Consider the following 22,463-nt stretch of genomic DNA (forward strand, 5'->3'; position numbering starts at 1 on the left):
GCTAGTGAGGCAGCCTGTCCCAAGTTCACTGCCATTACTATCCCTTACCCTCCTGAGTCTGTCCCAGGAAAGCTCAGCCTTCTACCTACAAGATAAAGACATCTAGATACACACACACACACACACACACACACACACACACACATACACATCACCCTGAAAGTATATAGGCAGAGTCACAGAAGGGCAGGAAACAAAGAGCTGCTTGTGACTGAGATGGGACTAGAATCCAGATGTAGATAGAGATATATGTATCTATTAAAAAATAAAAATAAAAAAAATTAATGAATGAATTGTATGGTATGTAAATTATATCTCAATAAAGATGTTAAAAAATTAATTAATTAAAAAAGAGAGATATATGTATCTGCCCCATAAGGATAAAAACCCCAGGAATGGTGGAACGCTGCGGGAGACTGTGAGGTGGCAGATGACTGAGCCATAACATGAGGAAGCCAAGGTTGCATGTCACTTCTCATATGGGTCAGGCTGTGGTGGTCCATGTCCACAGACACACCCTCAAAAGCTGTTTCACTGCCTTGCAACCAAAAGTAAGTGGACACAGAAGAAAAGGGTGGGAAAGTGGCCACAGATGAACACAAATTCTCCCCAATACTGTGCATGTCTGACCCCTGAGGGCCAGCAGTATTATTGTCCTATATAAAAGACCACAGACTCAGACCATGTTCTCATTGAAGTCAGGGAGCGAATATTCTTTAATCTCAGCAGGACCCAGTACAATGACTAACACATTATGGGGAATGAGTGATCATTTAAGAAGAGAAACAAAAACTTGTTTCTGGACTAAGCTGGTAAAAGAGTCAACTCTGCAATGCCTCAACCTAAGTTTCCTTTTACTCAAGTTTTTTCCACTGTTCAAATAAAGAAAAACGAAGGCCAAATAGATAGGACATTATCTCTACCTCCTTGGATCTTGAAAGCTTTTTTCCTACTGCTGTTACAGCCCTACCCAATTAACATGAGTATGTTGTATATACGTCTTAACTCTAGACTGTACTCTAAGCTTATTACAAGTGAGCACAAACTTGATCTTTCTTATATTCCGTCATGCACAGGACAATGTCTAGAACAAAACAGAGACCCAGCAAGGAACTGTTTAATTGGAATTGACTTTGAATCCTGAGACCTCTAGCTTGAACCTAAAGGCCAGCTGTGATAAATTCCACTCTACACTACATCTCTTCTCAAGACATTGTCTTCTAGATCACTGATCCCTACTCACAGATATGAATGGGTTTAGGGAGCATCTAATATCAAAACTGATGCTGGGAGTGAAGCCTACACTCCTATTTGGGCTGTCAATCACTATATCGTATGTTTAACCTAAACAATGTATTGATCTGATTGCCTGGAAATGCACCTGAGAAGGACTAGGTGACATTTCAAAGGAGAGACAAGATACTTTCAAGTCAATTAGAAGCATCAGAGGATTCAGTGCACAGGGGATGAGCTTACTTCAAAGAAGCAGCCCCCTGAGAATGTGAATTAAGCCCCCTCTGATACACCAAGTCCTCCAATAAGCTCCAACACCCAAGAGACACGGCTGCCTGCTCCATCGCCCATGCCACAAGATGCCATCCATGGCTTTCTGCACCAGACCTAGAAAATGCAAAGTGGTTGTGACTGTCAGGACAAATGCAGAATACTGACTCACAAGGAATCCCAGTCTAAGCACCTAAAATCTCAGGTTTGGAAGATGGTTGCTTTAACTTGATAAATAAAACATAATCTCTTCTGTTTGCAAAGCACTCAGTAGTTTTCAGACAACTTTAGCCTCTCATTTACTCTTAGTGGCACCTACTATAATCCTGTAAGAAAGACTAGGCTATCATAATTATGCCCAGATGAGAGATGAGGAAATTGGGGTCTAAAAAGATACATTGACTTAGTCAAATACACCCAATTAGATAGTGCTGACGTTCAACTAGAATCAGATTATCCCAGGGATCTTTCCATTTAATCTCACAAACTTTAAACCTGACTGGGGTCGGGGTGGGGGGGAGTCTTAGGAAAAGCAAGCTACTCCAGGGGATTTTAATTCTGTAAATGAGTTTAAAACAAGGGATTGGGAGAGTCCATTCATTAGATCTGCCTGTGGCATTAATGCCAATCTTACAGTCAGGCAGACAGAGCCTTACCCTAGAAAGGAGGAGAGCTCCCAAGAGCCTGGATTCCCAAAGACAAGTCAAACTCATGGGCAGATTCAGGATTTACCAAGCCTGAATCTTATAAATTTGGGAATTCCTGTTTTACACAAGAATCTAAAACGACAAACTCACAGGGCGGGGGTGTCTGGCTGGCTAGGTCAGTAGAACAAGCAACTCTTGAACTCTGGGTTGTGAGTTCAAGCCCCACACTGGGTATATAGATTATTAAAAAAGTCAACAACAACAACAACAAAGAAACAAGATGATAAACTCAAAGTTAAGTAAGTGTAAAGCAAATATTTGTTTATAATAAGAAAATAAATCACAATAAAATTTGTTTTTAAAAGATGAAAAATATCACAAATAACAATTTTTCAAATTTAAAAATAATTTAATACTGCTATTGTTTGACAAATCTCTACATTGCTTCTTTTTCTATACATTAAATGTATAATCACCTTTTCATATGGCAGTTATGTTTCTACAGAGAGAACAGAAAGACAATTTAGTCTTTCCTCTACACCTGGCGATCATTTCTTATTAATAATTTAGAGAAATTTCTTTCAGCTTCAGACTTGTAATCAGCAAGGTCATGTAAATTTTTAGGATTGCTGGCAAATTCAGGAAAACTTCTGTCAAGTTTCTTTCATATGTGATCTGAAAGATTTAAAAGACTTTTCCATAGACTAGCTTCTAACTCTATTTCAAAACTTGTTTATCCTCTACACAAATCCAGTGCCAGGCAAAATAGCACATCTTCATATCACAGTAAGACCTCCAGCCCTACAATTCTGGAGGCTGTTGATAATACAGAGGGTGGCAAAAATATTCCTGGAAGCCATTCCTACACTGGGGCAGCTGGCAATAATGTAACTACAAATGGAACCTACATTAAAATACCCACTAAACACAAACTAAATGTTTCACCTCAGCTTCTCCTTAGCATTCCAAAATGCCCTGAGACATTCCAGCATCTCCCTGCACAAGGGAAGCAAGACAGAGGGGATCTTGGTGCTGAAAGAGATAGCAATCTTAACCAACTATGGGGGGAAAAAAAATCTTACTATCCAAAATGCATAATCATATGAATATATTGCTAGAGTGTCTCCCAGGTTTTTAGAAGGGATCTCTGCTAGAGGGCACTCTGCAAGTGTCCCTTTTGCCCATTGGTGTTTTTGCCTATCAATAAGATGAGGTGGCCAAGCATTTCTACTCCTCTAAGAGGATACAGGATTGACCTGGATTAGAGATGACTTCACGGTGACCAAACATGGGTTCTTACATCCTGATCTGGAATGTCTGCCATCTGCCACACCCACCCTCAGTTGGAGATGCAGGATAAAATGGGATCAAATGAATGCTGTGTGGGGTATAGAAAGCATTTTGAACTACTTGAAGAAAGAACAAATTAAACACAAGTCAAACAGAAAGAATACAAAAGGGTTGTTTTGCAGACTCCCTGGAGCCTGCTTTTAAGCCTGCTTCACTCTGGTACTGAAAGGCTGGTCAATTAATCCGAGTGCACCCCGGCATCCTGGCTTCCATGTCCCTCCAGTGTCCAGGCTTTAATGCAGATCTGGGTAATGGCTCTCTCCTGCCTCCAACCAGGCCAGGCAGCCTTGTGGTGCTTTACTCCAACAAATCTCCTACAGCCCTAGTAACTGCTGCCACTCACTGCTTCTTTAAGGGTCTTAACAAAGCTTGCTTAATCCTCCTGGCATGGAATCCAGTTGCAGAAGGGCAGGTTTTATGGAGCGTGTAATCACTGGATTTCGTGCCCATCGTTACAGGGCTCCAGCTTCCTTAGCCCCCCTGCTGCCCTGTACACCGGCAGGGCTGTCCCCAGCACTGCTCTGCTCTGCTCCTCTCCCCACCACTGCCCTGCCCTGTGGACTGAGTGTTGTGTGATTCTGCGCAGAGTGCAGAAAGGGGAGGGTATGGGGGCTAGGGGGGAAGGGAAACAGGGAGGGAAGAGAGATGTAAAAAAGACAGAGGCAGAGATAGAGAAAAGAAAAAGTTAGAGAAAACTGTATCGAGTCCCTAAGGAAATCAGATGGAGATGTTCTTTTAGCTCAGCCAAAGGAAAGAGTAAGCTTGTGTTTTTAAGCCCGCAGGCTGCTGGCAAGGAAAATAAACCTCAGAACAGCCCCTGAATCCAATGGTAGCAAGGAGGAAAGGATGGAAAAGTGAGGACAGGAGAGTGGGGGAGTTAGGAGAGATGACTGGATTTTCCCTAAAGAATCCTAGAAGAATCCTTTGAATGCACAGTGTTGTTTTACTCAGTGATACTCAGTACTGACTGACTTCAGCCACTGACTTTTCCATGCAGGCTGTAGATCAGTGACCTAAACCAGCATCTGCATTAATGTAGTGATCAAATGGATGAATCCTGAGCCTATTTTGGGCCAGGGGAGGTGGGAACTTCATGACATGCCAGGCTCAATGGTTATTACTGTCACAAACATTATCAGCAACACCACTTTCATCATTGTTGGTCTTTTAGTTAAGAAAACCCTTCAAGAATAGGCTCGTGCATTCCGACTTCCCTCCCCACCCTGTCTTCTGCACTAACAGACCCCAGGGCACAGCAGCACAGACATCTTCCCCATGTAACTCTCTGCGCTATCCCTTCCCCCTCCAACTTCTTCCATGTATGTGATTGTGGGGTTTCTGGTGTAAAGCCAAATATCATGGAGTTGTGGGTAGGAAACAAGAGAAAAGGACAAAGAGGGAAAGACCAAAGAAAAAGCAACAAAATTTAAACTCAGAATTGCCTGAAACACACAAGAACTGTTTATCTAGGTACTCGGAAACCATATGCAGATCACATGCAAATGAACCCATGGCCCTCTTAACTAATTTGCTACACCTGGATGTGGCTCTTAGGAAAAGCCTAATGGAGACACCTGCTATCAACACTGAAGGAATAGTCCCCCTGGTAGTATTTCACCCCTTCTGTTTCTGCTACCAATTCTAACTAGGGGAAGTAATGAGCTGGCACAAAACAATAACTAAAAGCTGGGGGGAAAAAGTAACTGTTGAATTTCATTCAAGCTGTCACTATTTTGTGCTGAGAAATTACCAGAAGGCATCGACCTACCCATCAAACTGCTAAACGCAAAACACACTTCATATCCTATACAAGGGACTTAGGGCACATTAGTCAGAGGTAGCAATGTTTCCAGGCTCTACCTTCCATGATGAGAGAGAAGGGGCCCCTTTTCTGCTGCCTGGGCTAGGGGAAGGGAGTGTTAGCCTTCATCTCCCAGCTAGCTCCCAGCAGTCAGCAGGGGGCCAGGGGAAACCGCTGGACCAAGCTGGCTTCTTGTTTGGAACTTTCTCTGATCTTGGACTGAGCGACAGGTCTGTGATGCTCCCACATGGCAGTAGGAGAAAGCAAATGATGCTCCCTCCTTCATCTGCCTGCCCCATGATGGAGGGGCTGCTGACAGGGTCTGCTGCACTAACTTCCCAGCTAAGCCCTTTCCTTGAAGTCTCCCACCCACTTGGCTCCTGCAGAGAAGTTGGTCTTTTAGGCTTAAGATGATTCAGGACCAGACAGTCTCAAATTTCCAAAGATTCAAATGAAGAAGGAGGAACGGGGACGAAAAAGGAAGAAAGTATGTACAGCGAGGGGGACACTTGATAGGTACCTGGAAGAGGCTTTTGCAATATTAATACATTTTTCACCCAGCAATCATGACTTCCGATATGTGCAGGCTATGTAAGATTTGGGGCCCATTTCCCAGAACAGAAAATGGAAAAAAATGTTGGAGTATGCCCGGTCACAAGTACACTATCCTCAAGTCCCTAGACAGCAGTCTTTGGGGAATTCATGGGGGTTCACATCTCTATTTCAACCTGTATCAGTCAGGGTTCAAAGAAGCAGAACCACTAGAGAGCTGATAGATACATAGACAGGCTGGCAGGCAGACACACAGACAGATGGATAGATGGGCAGACAGATTTATTACAAGGATTTGCCTTGATGCGATTGTGAAACCAGGCTAAAAGGTTTCATCTGTACAGCCAATGCTGGAGCCTGGAGACCACATAGCAGGCAGTCAGGACAGTGGAGGAAAGTAAGAACAGGAGCTCAGAAGCCACGGGATGGACTGAAAGGCATGTCAGTTCTTGCCTCTGGCCTTGGTGGCGTGGCTCTCCTGAAGCCAGGCTCCTTTATCTCGGAGCCAAACACACAAATCTGGCCTTAGAGTCAGGGAGGCTGGGAGATCCAGAAGAAGGTGGAACGACACGGGCCCAGGGGCTGCTTCTGGCTGACGGATGTCCGGGAGCTACACAAGGGCCGCTACTTCCCTGGCACCCTCCACCACTTGCACAAATCTCGCCTGCTGCTTACCTTCACAAGAAACTTACAGGAAAGGGAGTTCTGGGAAACCTAGCTCTATCTGCCCAAGTCCACACATTGCAAAGCCACCATGCCATCTAAAGTTTCTCTCCCAGCAATGACTAGGCTCTGGGTTTGGCCTCTGCCAGCAGACTGTGTCTTGTCACAAGCAGGAGCTCTAGGCTTGCAGTGCTGGCCACTGACACGGCTGGAGGAAGGACAAAGAAGCATATCTGAGGGAGAGTTTGCAGAGTCACCCAAACATGCCAAGGGCCAGTGATGGAGAGGGAAGCCTGGCTTGACACAGCCTCTACTCCTCTCCTTCCCCAACCCCAGGGCACTTGGACCAGTGAAGGGACCACACACTGCCATCCTGCCAACCCCACTGGCAGATTCTGCAGTTTCCTCCTGGGCTGGGGACCTGTTCATTTTATCATTCAGCTCTGACTACTATAGAGGGAGGAGTCAGCCTTGCCGGAGGACGCAGACAGGAAGGCTCTCTTCATACTCAATTTTCATTTTGATAGGTTTCATTGCAGGGACTTGCAATCAGCTGGGTTCTACTAGTGCTACGGTGGAAATGAAGGAAAATTGTCTGGGGTTGGATAAAAAGGAGCTAGATGTTCTAGCCCCACGTTGGCATGCACAGAGATTATTAAACTCCTCATTAGCTGAACGAGGGCTTTGCCAGGACCCCAGGCAACTGGTGTGGGACTGTGAGCACAGGCATGACTCACGGAGGATGAGTGCATCCAAAAGGTGACAGTGATGGTTGGGGTAGCGATGGGTTCCTGGCACTCCTCTCAGTGAGGCAGGGCTCAGAAATGCCCCGTTTCCTGGACAGCCCCGTGGGAATGTCAGCTATTCAATCCTAGAGAGGCCTGTTTCAGCACAACAGACACGCACCCCAGTGCTGATGCTCAATCTAACTTACCAGATGGCGTTGAAAAGTCACAGCTTCCGTTTTTCTTACCCTGACAAGGTTGCAGAAGGGTAGAAATGAAACACTTTTTCTAAGTGAAATAGTGTCTGTTCTGGCACCGGGGAAGCTTCCTTCCAACACGAGAGTGCGGAGGCTTGCATATGCGAGTGTGCACGTGTCTGTGCGCCTGTGTGAGCAGGAGGCTGGGGCAGGGATGAGAGAAAGTGTGATCCTAAAACCCTATTCTCTTCTCATGTCATTGCAAACTCTAAGGCTCAAAAACAAATAGCCCATGTCACAAAATAGGCACACAGCACAGTCGCAACATGCATCAGGTAAAAGCAAGTATACAAGTAGTTAACTCAAAATCAGTCTTCATAGTCTAGAATGTCGACAACGTATCTTAATCAGAGGAATCAAGAAAGTCAAGCAGCCAGGACAAAGATGGCCCCAGAACAGTTGGAGCTCTGTTCTCACTAATATGGCACCTTCGATTAGCAAGCCACTCCATGCTGCTGTAAATTATGAGTTGCTCTGCAAAGTGGTCCAAGGGGAGCTGGTCAAGATCATCAGAGATGCTAGAGCTAACAGTGATACTAGGAGAGGCCAAGAAATTAGTGAATTGTGGCAGAACAGGCAGTGAGGGGTTCAGAAAGCACAATTAGCTTAGTCCCTACTTCCAGAGAATGACAGGACAGATCCCCGGTTCAGGCTGTTGACGTCAAAGCCCACCTGTTCATCCTCATCCCATTCTGCCTGACTTTCAGTGCAATGATTGGCCACAGTCAGCCAAAAACATTTTCCCATTCACACTTCTGGATTCAAGTTTTCTCAGATCTGGGACTTTGCAGAAATATGAGTAAGTTCGATATTCATATGACGGAGTTATGGAAGCTGCATCTTTGTTGCAGCTTACTGGAGCCTGGATTTCAAAACTTTTGCCTGCCCCAACCTGCTCTTTAACCTTCACTTCTGGACCCTTTATGTACCTCTTGGAACAGTAAGTTCTTAATTCTTTTCTTGCCTGAGACCTTCTAGACCTTCTTCCAGAGACAGAATCTAGTAACAGGGACCCTTAACTCTTTCTGAAACTCAGCCTTGCCTCTTAAGGTAGCTAACATCCCGTTTCTTCCAACATCAGATAAATGCATTCTGGGTCATGCATCATTCTTTGTGTCTGGCCCAGCAAAAACATTAGAGCCGCTGTACCTGAGTTAGTCCTGATACAAGAAACACCACTCCTTCTTCTTGATAATCCATGTAGATTGGGAGGTGAGGTATCCACCGAGCACCAAGCTTGAGCCACTGTAAAAAAGAAAAAAAAAAAAAAAAGCTTATCCTTGTATTGGTCAGAGCAGGAGGAGATGTAGCCAAATTTTGGCATCATTAAACTGGTCAACCAGCTGCAAGACATTACCAGCTGCTGTGTTAATCATTAATGAGGCAGACAGTGCCTGTTGCCTGTGTAGTGAACCAAACATTATGACTTGGGTTTTCATTTCATTTAAAATTAACTCACTGAATGAAGAATCGGTCTCCAGCTTGTGAGAGACAGAGCTGTTGGCACAAAGAGGGGACTGGCAGGCCAGAAGCACAAAAGGAACATAAAGTCCTCAACGACATGATCCAACTGTTTGCATGCAGGCCATGTCTTTTAATTCAATTCGATCTCAGCTCCTCAAAGCTGCCACTCAAAATATTTCTGCATTCCCAAGCAGAGCTCCACGTGTCACAGCTCCTTCCTGCTGTGGCATGGGCTGATGGCTCTCCAAATTACTTTTACTATGTCTTAAAAAACAGGCAAAATGGGAGCACAGTCTTGATCTTTATTTTTGGATTGTATTGTCTTATTCAAGAAAAAGATATGCAACTTTGAAAACTTTTTATTGTGTTTAAACACAAAGGCAGAGAAAATAATACAATGAACCCACACACACATTTTCCTTTAGTAACAATCAATATTTTACCAACTTCGTTTTATCTATCTCCCCAAATTTGTTGTTTTTGTTTTTCCTGGAATATTCTGAAGCAAAACCAAGACAAGACATCATGCCATTCTACCCCCAAATTATTTAGTACAGATTTCTGACTGATAAGAACATTACCTATCTATCTATGCCTATATAACCACTACACCATTATTAAACCTTTAGAAAACTGTCAAGTATTTATTACAATCAAACATGTAAACATTTCATATTTCCTGGATTGTCTCAAAGTTGTCAGTTTACAATTGGTTGTTCTATTCAGCATCTAAACAAGGTGCACACATTTCATTTGGTTTTTAGGTTTTATTTTATAATACTCCTCCCCTTTCTTCACTCTCATCCTTTTTCCCAAAACAATTAGTAAAAGTGGGTCCCTTGTTCTTCTCTAAAATGTCCTATATTCCAAATTTGGCTGATTGCTTCCTCATGGTGTTACTGAACTTGCTCCTCTATCCTCCATATTTCCTATAAACTGGAGGTTAAAGCTGGAAGTTCGATGAGATTCAAGTTCAGGTTTTTTTTAAAGTGAAAAGCATTCATAGATGGTGCTGTATACTTCTTATTGCATCATATCATAAGGTACATGTATTTGGGGTCCCATTTTCAGTGATGCTAAGACTGAACAGTGGGGTCAGTGGATCCCTCCATTATAATATTCTTCACTAACCGTTAGCCTAAAAATTGTGTGTCACTTGATCAACTGATGAGTCATCTCACTAGAGGTTGCAAATGGGAATTTTCAATTCCATTAACTGGAATTCTGTAATGAAGGACCTGTCTTTATCAGTCATTGATTTTCCTGAATATAGTTCCTACAAGAAAGGCAAAATAATTGCTTAACTCTTTCCTTTTTCCCCCCAATATTCAGAGTAATGAATTGTGCCCTAGAAAGGCCCAATAGTGACCTTTTTTATTACCAGTTTGAAGTCATGAGTTCTTGTGTTTCATATGTTTCAATTAGATGTAGTTATTATTCTTTTTAGTGATCAACTTTCCCAATATAAATTCTACAAGTTGGCTTTGTTCTTTTGACATGACCATTTAGCTTTTTAAAAATATTTTTATTGTGATATATATAACAAATTATGTCATTTTAGCCATTTTTAAATGTACAGTGGTATTAATTACATTTGCAATGTTGTGCAATAATCACCACTATCTACTTACAAACTTTTCATTATTCCAAACAGAAACTGTATACCCAATAAACAATAATTCTTTATCTACACCCCTAGCCTCTAGTAAACAATAATTTATGTTTCTATGAGTTTGACAATTCCAGATATTTCATATAAGTGGAGTCATACAATATTTGTCCTTTTCTGTCTGATTTAGTTCACTTAACAATGTTTTCAAGATTCATCTATGTTGTAGCACATATCCATTTATGTTCACTCATTTTTATCATTGCATAAAGTTTCACCGTATGTACAGACCACATTTTGTTTATCCATCCACCTGTCAATGGACACTTGAATTGTTTCCACCTTTTGGCTGTTGTAAATAATGTTGCAATAAACAATGGCATACATGTATCTGTTTAAGTCCCTCTTTTTGATTCTTTTAGATATATACCTAGGAGTGGAACTGCTAAGTCATATGGTAATGCTAAGTTTAACTTTTTGAGGAACTGCCAAGTTGTTTTTCACAGCAGTTGAACCATTTTACCACCAGCAATGTACAATGGTTCTAATTTCTCCCCATTCTCACCATTGTGATCCATTAGTCTTGGATAGCTTGTCAGTTTTCTGGCACAACATGATGCTCAAAATAAACTTATAAAATCATTGCTCTAAACTTGGAATCAGCCATTTCTCCAAGGAGTCCTTGTTTCTTTGAATTAATAACAGTATTTAGGGAACACAGACTAGGTACTAGGGGTGCTCATAGAGATGCTGGGTTATTATTGTTTCTGAGTCATTTCAATGAACAGAGATATTTACTCTACTGGTACTCTTTTAATTCCCAGCTTTATCAGCTGGCAACAGTTCTTTAAGTAAGAATAAAGTCAGGGCAAAGACCATTGCCAGGACAATATGGCCTCAAGGTAAAGATCAAATTAAGAGGTTCTATAAGACTTCTTGTTAAGAGTTCAGAAGGACTGGGGCACCTGGGTGGCTCAGTTGGTTGGGTGTCTGCCTTTGGCTCAGGTCATGATCCAAGGGTCCTGGAATGGAGGCCCGTGACAGTCTCCATGCTCAGCGGGGAGCCTGCTTCTCCCTCTCCCTCTGTTGCTCCCCCTGTTTGTGCTCCCTCTCTCTCTCTCCCAAAAATAAATGAAATCTTTATAAGAGTTCAGAAGGATTTATGGCATTGTCTCAAACACCTTCAACTAAACAAAAACCCTTCTAAGGATCCTTCAGGCATTGTACCAAAGCACCCTAACCCTAATGACTGAATTTCAATATTTTGAGAGCAGGATCAGAACTTTATCTTCAGCACAACTTGGGATCTGAACACCAGGGAGACTCTGGAGATTTTTTTACACTTTGTAACCCATCATACCAAAGAGACCTATCTCAAAGAGATTTGTAGGTGCCTTTCTAAAATGAAGTGAACCCCCAGTAAAATTCATAGATTACTTACAAAGTTTTAAAGATAATTTTATAAAAAGCAACACAAGTTTGGACTAAAATGCACAGAAAGAAAGAAAACTTCTGTGGACATACTAAAGGCTAAGAAAACTAACTCACTTGAAAATCAAACCATTTCCTAAGGATACCTCAGAGGTCACAGCCCAGATCCCAGAGAACAGAGCCAAAAGCTGCAGAAGACCAATCTCAAAGACCAGAACTGTGCCCTTATTATGGAATATCCCATGGTCCCCAGAGCAGGGGGTACTATGGACATAAACCCAACTGGATTTTATAATTGCTGTGGACCATTGGCTGCCATATGCCTTCTATTTCCCTCCTAAAATCAGAGTGACTACCGCAGTTATTCTATCACTGTCTTACCGTTTCATGTTGGATATGGGAGTGTGGGACGGTAACTTTTCCTCCAGATTGAGAAGACTTGCACTTAAGAAGCCTTATCCATATCTGGACTTCATGCAGATCATGAGATGCTGGAGTTGAGCCTGATGCCATAACTGGAAGAGACTTTGGTGACCCTGGAAGGGGGGTTGTGGTGTAGTTTTTACATGGGAGGGAAATGAATTATTGTAGTCAGAGGGAAGAGTGGGATAAATGGTCTCTAAGATGGCCACCATCAATTCTTCCTCTCCTGTACACACACGTTATTCCACATACTAAGTGGTGACATCTAGGCTGAACTTGAGACTTGATCCGAATAGAAGAATGCATCAGAAATCATGTTCTTCTACTTACGAGTCCAGACCTTAAGAGAATTTGTGGCTTCCACATTTTCTGTCTTGGAAATTAGGCACATATATTAAAAACCCAATTACCCTCGGACCATTATTCCATGAGAAAGCCAAAGTTAGCAACTTGGAGAGGCCTGACAGAACGAGAGAAATAAGACCAGTCAGCCTCTAACTCTTCTAGAAAACTACACTGGTGAAAGAACTGCAATTTTGAGCACCAAATATATGAGTAAAGAAACCATCTTGAAATTTGCAGCCCAGCAGACACCACATGGGACAGAAGAACTACCCAACTGAGCATAGCCCAGATGACAGAATAAGAAAAGTTTAAGTTGTTATTCTTTAAAGCTCCTGCTTGTGGCACCTTGTCATGCATCAATAGATAACTGAAATGCTGACTGAATAAATTCTTCATTTCTTATAATTTATTTATTCTTTATTTTTTATTTCTAGCATGTCCACTTGATTCTTTTACAGATTCCATTGCTCCTTGAAATGCCCCATTTATTTCTGCATGTTGTTCACCTTTATTTTACTAGGTCCTTTAATGTATTTATTATAGTCATTTTAAAGTTCTTTGATAATTTCAACATTTTGGCCATCTGAGGGTCTGTTTCTATTGATTATTTTTCTCTTGATTATGTGTCTTATGTTCTTGCTCTTTCCACTGACTCATAATTTTTTACTATGCCAGATGCTGTGTGTAAAAAAAAAAAATGGATTGAAAAGTAAATATTTGTTCCCAGAAAACAGTGCATCCCTTCTTCTGTCAGGCCACTATTGTAAGGGTCTATTTTCATCTAATCTGTATTAAACTGGGCTTTATTGCAGCTTTGTTTAGATTCAGTTTATGACTGAATTTAAATATTTTGAGAGCAGGATTAGAACTTTTCCATTAGCACAACTTGGGATCTGAATACTAGGGAGACTCTGGAGATTTTTTTACACTTTGTATCCCAGCCATCAACTTTCAGAACCATGAGAGATCTCTGCTTTGCAACTGACCACCAGCTTTTGGGTCATTGGGGAGTTCTCTTTTGTTTCTAGCCCCACTTTTAACTCTCTGTACTTCAGGGGATCACTCTGCTTTCTGATGTTGTCTCCAGTTTTTAGAGGACTGTGGCAATGGTAAACACCTAAAGTGCCTAGGAGGAATTTTGTTCCACCTATGTTGCTCTTCCCTCAGCTTTCAGAGAGCATTTTCACTGCATCTGCGGAAGATCCAGTGATAGATTCAGTGAGCCTTAGAGAGATCTCCATAAATTCTCTCTTCAGTGGACCATCACTTTGCACTCATGAAAGGCCCCATGCATCTAGGTGGAGGATCTGTTCAGTTCAGATGCCTTCCCCCAGCATTCATCCAGCCACTTCACTGCACTCCAGGAAAGTCCTTGCTTTTCACTTAGGAAAGACCTTATGTTTCTCAGGGAAATTTCTCTCAGCTTTCTTGCCCAGTTCCCACCTTTGAAATTCTTTCTCTGTGTGGTTACTGAAGATTCAAGATGGAGTTGGCAGGCAGGTACTGACACGTTCTGTGACTGAGGATACCATTACACGAGCACCCACATGGTCATTAAAATCCATGGACAGTCAGCTTGGTTTCTCTTTATACCTGCCTATGGTGGATTCCTCCCTTTCCCACTGTTCTCCCAATGAGGAACACAACCATGGGTCTCCTTTACTCTCAAAATAACTCACACAGGTTTCTTTGCATCTTCAGCTCTTTGATGGGTTTTCTTTAATTATGATTTCATATTTTACCCTGTTTGTTCTTGTTACTTAGGTGGTCAGTTAAAAGGAAGCTGCATCAAGAACTGATAATATTTTCAGACTTCCTATTGACTTAGTGAGTTTCAGTTCTACAAAACTCAGTTTCTCCATCTGTAAAACAGCTTCCACCTACTACTCAAAAGGCTGTAAAGATTAAATAGTAAACAGTGGTAAAATACTTAAAAATGGGGAGGGCAGTAAAACGTTGGTTTTGATTTCGACACACCCACATATTTATTTGCTTCATCTCCCTCACTCACTATACTCCAATGGCTCCAATTTCCCTTCAGTAAGTTCCTTGAAAATATCATGTGCTCTAGCCTATGAACACATTGTTCTCTTTTCCAGGAACACTTGCTTCCTCTTCCCTACTTTTACCTTCCTCTTAGTTTATATATTATTTCTTCCAGGAAACCTTCCCTGATTCCCACTCCTCCAATTAAGTACTTCTCCATCAGAACATTTACCATTCTGTACTATAATTGTATATTATGTGTATACATTCCTCACTTGACTATAAGTTCTCTGAAAGCAGGAATTATACATGCCTTATGAGTTGTTACATCACAGCATATAACAATCTGTATATGGTGGGCACATATTAAGCATTTGTAAATAAATAAATAAATGACTGAATGAGTGACTAATTCATTCAAAATAGTGCTATTCTTCCATTAGAAAATATTATTTTTTTCTTTATTTTTTTATTATTATATTAATTTAGCCATCATACAGTACAATTTATTAGACACCTATTAGGGACATAGGTTGATGCTAGGTCCTCTTGAAACAATAATGTATATCTACCTTTAGCATAGTGCTCCCAGCCTTAAGGAGGTCAATATAGTACTAGAAGTCCTAGCCTCAGCAATCAGACAACAAAAAGAAATAAAGGGCATTCAAACTGTCAAAGAAGTCAAACTCTCTCTCTTCACAAATGACATGATACTTTATGTGGAAAACCCAAAAGACACCACCCCCAAATTACTAGAACTCACAGACCAATCCAGCAATGCGGCAAGATACAAAATCAATGCACAGAAATCAATTGCATTTCTACACACTAACAATGTAACTGAAGAAAGAGAAATTAAGGAATCGATTTCATTTACAATTGCACCAAAAACCATAAGATACCTATGAATAAACCTAAACAAAGAGGTAGACAATCTATACTCTAGAAACTAAGAACACTTATGAAAGAAATGGAGGAAGACACAAAGAGATGGAAAAACATCCCATGCTCATGGATTGGAAGAATAAACATTGTGAAAATGTCTATGCTGCCCAGAGCAATCTACACTTTCAATATCATCCCTATCAAAATACCCATCACATTTTTCACAGAGCTGGAACAATCTTAAAATTTGTATGGAACCAGAAAAGACCCTTAAATCACCAGGGGAGTGTTGAAAAAGAAAATCAAAGCTGGAGGCATCACAATGCCTGACTTCAAGCTATATTACAAAGCTGTGATAATCAAGACAGCATGGTACTGGCAAAAAAACAGACATATATATCAATGGAACAGAACAGAAAACCCAGAAATGGATCCTTAATTCTATGGTCAACTAATCTTCAACAAATCAGGAACGAATATCCAATGGAAAAAAGACAGTCTCTTCAGTAAATGGTGCTGGGAAAACAGGACAGCCCCATGCAGAAGAATGAAACTGGACTGTTCTCTTACACCATACACAAAGATAAACTCAAAATGGATGAAAGGCCTCAACGTGAGACAGGAATCCATCAAAATCCTAGAGGAGAACATAGGCAATAACTTCTTCGATACCAGCCACAACAACTTCTCTCAAGACACATCTCCAAAGGGAAGGGAAACAAAAGCAAAAATGAACTTTTGGGACTTTTTCAAGAAAAAGCTTCTGCACAGCAAAGGAAACAGTCAACAAAACTAAGAGGCAACCTATGGAATGGGAGAAGATATTTGCAAGTGACCTTTTAGATAAAGGGATGGTATCCAAGACCTATAAAGAACTTCTCAAACTCAACACCCAAAAACCAAGTAATCCAGTCAAGAAATGGGCAGAAAACATGAACAGACACTTCTCCAAAGACATACAGATGGCTAACAGACACATGAAAAGTGTTAACTATCACTAGCCATGGGAAATTCAAATCAAAACCACAATGAGATACCACCTTCCACCAGTTAGAATGGCAAAAATCGACAAGACAGGAAACAACAAATGTTGTTGAGGATGTGGAGAAAGGGGAACCCTCCTACACTGCTGGTGGGAATGCAAGCTGGTACAGCCACTCTGGAAAATAGTATGGAGGTTCCTCAAGATGTTAAAAATAGAGCTATCTTATGACCCAGCAATTGCACTACTAGATATTTACCCCAAAAATACAGACATAGTGAAAAAAAGGGGGCACAAGCACCCAATGTTAATAGCAGCAAAGTCCACAGCCAAACTATGGAAGGAGCCGAGATGTCCTCCAACGGTTGAATGGAGAAAGAAGATATGAGTTATATATACCATGAATACTACTCAACCATCAGAAAGGATGAATACCTACCTTTTGCTTTGACATGGATAGAATTGGAGGGGATTAAGCTAAGTGAAATAAGTCAATCAGAGAATGACAATTATCATATGGTTTCACTCATAGTGGAACATAGGGAATAGCACAGAGGACCCTAGGGGAAGGGAGGGAAAACTGAGTGGGAAGAAATCAGAGAGGGAAACAACCCATGAGAGACTCTGGACTTCAGAAAACAAACTGAGGGTTACAGAAGGGTAGGGTTGGGGAATGGGATAGCCAGGTGATGGCTATTAAGGAGGGCACGTGTTGTGATGAGCACGGCATGTTATACATAACTAATGAATCGTTGAATACTACACCAAAAACTAATGATGCACTATATGTTGGCTAACTGAACATAATAAAAAATATAATAATAATTTCAATCGGGAAAGATGGGGTCAACTTTTAATAGTACCAGTGTTGCTGATAAAACGAAAGATATAAAATCTAAGAATGTGCCTTTATCCTTGGCAGTTAGGAGGTTAACAGTGAACTCTGAGAAAGGAACTTCTGAATTTGTTGACAACAGAAGCCAGATTATAGGGCATTTGGAGGGACATAGTAGTGAAGAAGCTCAGTCTGTGGGTGGAGCCCACATATTCAAGAAGTTTGGCCAGGAGAGAGCAAGGGACAATTCTTTTGGAGGCAATAGATCAAGCTTGTTTAAAGGCATATGCAAAAGATCCTACAGAGAGGAAGAGAGATTGAAAATGCCCAGGAAAAGCAGATAGAACATTATTCGGAAATAGAAACCAGCAGTATCTACGGGGCCAGGAGTGAGCTTAGCAAAGGGTGACTCCTCCTCCTCCAAGATAGAAGGATAAAGGCAGAAACTTTGAGGGAGCAGGTGGAGAAGGAGAAACTGCCAGATGGTTCCTATAGTCTCACAAAAGCACAAAGCAAGGCCATTTGGTGAGAGCAAAAGAGGACTGCTAATGTGGGAAACTTAAGGAGAGTGGAGAAGGTTTGGAAGAGCTAATATGCAGAAGTGTCCTTTCTTAGAACATGGTGTACGTCAGATGTCCTTGTATTCAGCAAAACAGGACAGATACATAAGGGACACATGACATAAACCTTCCACTGAGATTGGGCTGGTTTCTCCCAGACAGGCTAATGCCAAACACTAACAGGGAAGGCAAAGGGATTTCCAAGTGCATCTTACAGTAGAGTAGGAAAGAAAAGAAGGAAAATAAAACCAGAGGAGTGTTATATCAGATCCCAGCATGTATGAGAGAAATGCTCAGCACCTAATCAAAGGGTAAAGACCAAGCCAAATAGTGAAGACCTGAACAAAGCAAACAGAGAAGGAGATAGGGATCAGAGTTCTAACTAGTGAAGTTCAGAGAACTCTGTTACTTCACAACATCCCATGATATGTGGCTATATTTTTATCAGCCATCCACAACTGCAGCCATTTTCTTCCTAGAACATTTTAAAAGTATGCTTGGCCTTTGGCATCAACAAACAAGCAGGTAGCACCAGAGAAATGTGTCATAGCCAGCAGGGCTCAAGGTCAATGTCAGGATCTAACACAAGACAAGTTCACAGTCCTGGAAACCACTGAGGTAATACCAAACAGAACTGGCACAAAGGGAACAAGTCAAAAGCTTAACACTAGAACTGAGATTCATTCTGAAGATTAGTTCTTGAGGAAGAGGTAGAGTAGGCCATTTATTAGAATTCTGGAGACAGAGATGACTGGGACTTAAAAACATGACCAATCTTTGGCCTTTAACTAGTTACAAGGGTCATATTAAATTAATTTCTCCTACCACCATCAACATAAATTTGGGAACTCCAAAGGGACTGAGCCAGCAGTGTCAATGTATAGGCTTAAGACACAGTGCAGATGGGTTTGGATACAGAATCCCAGGAGATCTGGTTGGCCAGAGTGAAGCTACGTAAGACTCATGAACTAGGCCTAGAGCCACAAAGTCAGAGGAGTGGAAATAATCATCATAAGAACACAGAGAAGTAAAGACTACTGGTCCAATGTAGGCAGACACCAAGGGATTTCTCAAAAGAGAAGCATAAATAAGATGGAATAATTGTGACAGCCCACAAGGCATTCTCTACCCTCAATTTTTAAGGCCTGAGTTCAGCCTGGGGAACAAGGCAAGTCTCCATAGGGCATATAGTATAGGAATCATAAGGACACAAAGGACTCAGCACAAGGAAGCTTCTTAAGTGAGATCACCTTGTATATTAGTGAACCTGGGCTGAATTCTAAAAGCCTTTCTGATCTTGTGAAAATGGAATTGGGAAATGACAGTTTGGTGGGGGTGACCACAGGTAACAACTAAAATGTGCAGTGGACAAATGTTTTTTTGCTGCCAACCATCCATCCTTTTAACCTGTGAGGAAATATCCTTCCACCTGTGTATATGCGTTCTTGGGCATGGGTGATTCACAGTGACTTCCACTACCATTTTCTATTACAGAAGCTGAAAGAACCCAGATCTGGTTCATCCCATATTTTGCCATCCTAGAAAAGAGGCACTGGGCCCTATGCTCAGCCAATCAGACTCTAGGCCTTTGAATCCTGAACACATAAGGCAGGGAGGTGGGGATTGGTGGACACTGCAGTGAGAGTAACAGGATCCTTGGTCCCTTCTAATTTTCTAAGTCTATTCCTGATCTCATCAATTCTCTGAGCCCTTCATATATTTCCAAGCTATGCCCTTTCTGGTTAAAATTATCAGAGATGGTTTCTATCTGATATAGTACAGTAGATGGTCAGAAGGATGAGAGCATATCCAGTTGTCAGCAAGGGCACTATTGATGTAACTGACCTTGAAATAGAGAACACAGAGAAAGATGTTACTTGTTGAGGTGAAACTGTGAAGTCAAAAGGTAAGAAAGTTGTGGGCATCAAGGGTTTTGGAGAGAGGGAGACCACACATAAGTTAGTAGTTGCTTTGGAAAGGATGAGGGGCTGATGGACACACAGAGCTTACAGTCTAGCAAAGAAAAGAAAATTACATGAACAATTACCACAAAACGTGATAAATGTCATCATTAAGAATATGAGCTTTGAAATAAAAATATCTACATTCAAATTCCACCCTTCATGAGCTATATGGATTCTCAGTACCTAAGTTCCTTTATTTGTAAAATAAGGTAGTAGTCTATACATGGAAACCAATTCAAATAGTGCAGAAAACCTGGCGCATACTAAAAAAAAAAAAAAGTTATTTCTTTTTACAGGGAATGCAGGGTGTTTCGAGGAAGCATAAAGCCATCTCCCTAACCTAGTCTTGGAACAGAAGTTGGCAGAAGTTAGTGGTAACAAAGAAAGTGATGTTTAAACTAAGACCTGAAAGATGAATAATAACAAACAGTAGTAGTAATAATTGTTAACATTTATTGAGCTCCTTCCACGTGTTAGGAGTTTTAAAGTCCTTTATTTGTCACAAAAGCCCTACAAGATAGGCACCAATATTATCCCTGTTTTGTGGATGAAAGAACCTGCTGCTCAGAAAAGTTAAGCACCTACATTGAAATCACTATGTTAACTAGGTGATGGGGGAAATGAGGAGTGGGAGAGATGCAGAGGGGTGGCATACTGGATACTACTCAAAATAAACTTCTGATCTGGAGTCCCGTGAAATCCCTCATTGCCAAAGACCCTGCCTTCACCCCTACAGATTGGAGGCATTTTCCTGCCTAAAAACATAACATCCTCAGTTTTATAACATAAGATGTTCAGAGGACAAAATTCCTTCGATTAAATTTTGTTTTCCATCCCAGTTTTCAAGAGCATGTATTCTTCATAATCAAAGAGTAACTGATGTGGTTACTGATCATGACAAAATTAATATATTTCAATTTGATTCATATCAGAGCCCCTCTCAAAGCTGGCTCTCAACATCCTGCTCGGTTTCCTCTTGCCTCTGATGTGAGCGAAGGAAAAACATGCTCAACACCCTCCCTTCCGGTCAGAGAGAGGCCACATTTGTCTTGCACACTAATCAAAGAAATGTGCTCCTGTCTTTTCCCTATTTGAGCCCTGACTTCATTACTAAAATGCAGTGTCGGCTGAGGTGGGTGACTGGGGCAGCTGTTGAACATATGCCCAGCAACACCGAATAGCCCATGAGTCCAGGAAGTGAGGGACGCTCTATCTCTTCGACGTTGAAGGGGAAATTGTAAGTAAACTTAAAGTAATTGGAATCTGTCCAGGCCATGTTCAATGCAATTGAAAGCTTTTGTCCTTGATGCCAACCTTCTCCAGCTTAGGGAGGTCAGAGAATTTGGAATATTTTCACCACTCTGTGCTGCAGAGACCTGATCTGCTTTGAAGATCAGTCTGAAATTCACTGAGGTCGCTGAGGGGAGGGATTACCGCCTTCCCAGCCAAAGAACATCCTGTCTCCTGAGAGTTAATATCATTTCAAATGCTCTTTGGTTCATGTTAAATATTGCTGCTGTCTCTCTTCCTGTGTGTAGTGGTGTACAGAGTGCCTTCCATAGATATCCTATTGAGCAGCACAAGCACCATGTGAGGGAAACGGGCATGTGTTCTCACTCCCAATTCAGAGGCAAGGAAACGATGATAGAGTAACTGATGGAGTGAGGATGGAGTCATGGTCTTCTGAGTCTTGTCATATGGGCAGTTAGTGTCCGTTTTTCTCTAACCAACTTCATCTCTAACACCATGATTCCCAATTGTGATGGTTAATTTTATATGTCTACTTGACCAGGCCAAAATTAACATTATTTCTGGGTCTGTGAAGGTTCTTCCAGATGAGATCAGCATTTGAATTGGTGGACTCCATAAAGCAGACTGCCCTCCCCAGTGTGGATGCACACCATCCAATCCATTGAGGGCCTGAATAGAAAACAAACTGGAGGAAGGAGGAATTCACCCCTTTTGCTTCCTGCTTGTCCATTTGAGTTGAGACACTAGTCTTCTCATGCCCCTGTACTGGGGTTTACACCATTGGCTCCCCCAGTTCTCAGGCTAGGAGGCTCAGGCTGGAATTACACCACCAGCTCTCCTGAGTCTCCAGCTTGCAGACAGCACATGGTGGGACTTCCCAGCCTTCATAATCCTGTGAGCCAATTCCTCATGAGACATCTCTTCCTTTATTTATTTGTTTATTTTTGGTTCTGCTTCTCTGGAGAATCCTGACTAATACACCAACCAACCCTCATTTGGGGACATCTGAGGTTTTCCCCTTCTTTTCAATTGTCTTGAAGGTCTTCAAGAAATAGCTCCCCAAAAATATTTTTTTTCAAAGGAAAAGTCACATAAAGTGATAGTTTTAAAGATATACATTTCAGCTTCTGAATCTCAGGAAGACAATAACCTAGTACTTGCTGACTCCTTCAGATTCAATCCTGGAGTACCTGGAAAAGCAGGTGGGACATGGGAACCTTTGGAGCTAAT

This window comes from Ailuropoda melanoleuca, chromosome 8, assembly GCF_002007445.2.
Source record: "Ailuropoda melanoleuca isolate Jingjing chromosome 8, ASM200744v2, whole genome shotgun sequence".
Classification (NCBI taxonomy): domain Eukaryota; kingdom Metazoa; phylum Chordata; class Mammalia; order Carnivora; family Ursidae; genus Ailuropoda; species Ailuropoda melanoleuca.